Here is a 2,416-nt window from a genome sequence, read left to right on the forward strand (position 1 = left end):
TGATTCCCTTAGCTGATCTCACCCACAACTAAGAGTTGCTACGACCCAAAGTCGAAGACTTGATAGACAAATTTGTATCATATAGAATAGTCTATAGGATTGAATAAATCTGTCTCCCACAGAAATACCCAAGAGTTTTTGTTCCGTCTTTTGATAAATCAAGGTGAACATGAACCAATTGATAATCCGAACTTATATTCCCGAAGAACAGCCTAGAATTATCTATCACCTCACAATAAACTTAATCGACTAGCGAAACAAGTTATTGTGGAATCACAAACGATGAGACGAAGTTTGTTTGTGATTACTTTTCTATATTGTCTATCGTAGATATAAAATCTCGAGCCAATTATTTCAATTGCACTCAACACGATAGAAACAACAAGATCATATCATGCAACTACAAAGATAATAGTTGGGTTTGGCTTCACAATTCCAATGAAGTCTTCAAGTCGTTAACCTACAGGGTCTCGAGAAGAAACCTAAGGTTAAAGGAGATCGACTCTAGTTATGCAACTAGTAACACACATGAGGTGTGGGGATTAGATTTCCCAGTTGCTAGAGTTCTCCTTTATATAGTTTTCAGATCAGGATTTGCAATCCAAGTTACCTTGATAACAAAGCATTCAATATTCATCGTTAGATGAAAAACCTGATTCAACCAAGTTAATATCTTTCAACCGTTAGATCGAACTTAGCTTGTTACACACAAATGAAATGTACCCTCATTTAGGTTTATGTAACCATACCTAAAAGTGTACTCCAGGTTGGTTCACAAAAAGTTAACCGAGGTTAGCCATATGATTGCTCTCATATCAACCTTATTCATCTTAACCATAACTAGTTGAAATGACTCAAATGAAACTAGTTAAAGAGTTGTTCAATTGTATAGAAAACACAACCGAAACCAAATCGGTTTGATTCACTTGAATCAATCATGAACATTATAGCCACGGTTTGCAAAGATTGCATTCCTTATGATTTAAATGTTTAAGTCCATGAACTGACCGATTTGACAAAGTAACCATCTTAAGTATGCGTACGGGTATACGTACTTAAGCAACCGGATTTTGAGTTTGTTAAGTTTCCAAACTCAGCAAAAATTTTCGATTCGAAAACTTCTGCCAGTATACGTACGGGTACGCATACTTAAGGTGACTAGTTTAGGAGTTTGTAATTCCCAAACTCTGCAGATATTTTCGGTTCGAAAACTTCCTCCAGTATGCGTATGGGTACGCATACTTATCTTGTCTCCTTCACCAATTTCGTATGCAGACATATGCATACTCTTGGTTCCCAGTTTATGGATTTGTTATACACTAATGTACGAACACATTATATATGCTTATATCCAAAGATGGTTACATCATCAACTCTTTATTTCAATCATTGAAACATTCTTCTATAATGACAATATCCGTTTTCACACACTATTAGCATCAATGCAATTTTCAAGATATTGAAATAATCATTATTGAAACATTCTAAGCCTACATCAAATGATTGTATCACACAAACCATGTAAGATGTTACTCAAAAAATTTCTCATGATATAAGATGAACTTGGTCGAAGCGAAATCTTACCAACACATACGTCGAGAAATATGTAAGCGAGATAAACTCAGCTCGAAATCTCAAATGTGTATAGAGAAAACTATACCGTAACACGACTTATGTCTCAATATAAGAGATAGTAGAAATAGACTTTCCAAGTGATAGATGAGTTCAAGTCTCCACATAACTTTTTGTCGAAGAAGTTCCACAAGCTCCCCTTAGTAGTTCTTCGTCTTCAAGAGATGAACGCCGAGAGATCTAAGCTCAACTACACAATCTATATCCTAGTCCGAGACATCTATAAATAGGCTAAAAATCAAGACTTATAGTTTTGATCACTAACATTGACAAACATGCTTGAGATAGCAACACATGTGAGTTCGACCGAGCAATGCTCTAACACCAAGTGCATTGGTTTTCATCAAGGTTTTTACTGTACTGTCTTACAAAATTTCTGTTGAGCATTGGGATGACTAACAGATCAGGATATTAGGAACCAAAATCAAATTATCTGGCTGCACCGATACGGATACGAAACAATTATCACACGATATAATTACGGGAACATGTTAAATCTCAAAAGATGGATTACGAAGACACGTTACATATCTAGCATACACATTGTTAAAGTGAGATATTACGACAAACTACGTGACAAAATAACTGTTATTAATTTTAAATATTTATCTATAGATAAAATTAAATTAATAATATGAAATGTCACGTTAACTCGTATTTCCTTAACTAGGGAAGAGAAAAAACATGGATTTAGAAATCAAACCTAATATATTGAGACTTCAAGATAGAAGAAAAAAGAAAAGTCAAACCTAAGCACAAATCTTAGGTACTTCTCAGGGTATCC

This window comes from Papaver somniferum, chromosome 3, assembly GCF_003573695.1.
Source record: "Papaver somniferum cultivar HN1 chromosome 3, ASM357369v1, whole genome shotgun sequence".
Lineage (NCBI taxonomy): Eukaryota > Viridiplantae > Streptophyta > Magnoliopsida > Ranunculales > Papaveraceae > Papaver > Papaver somniferum.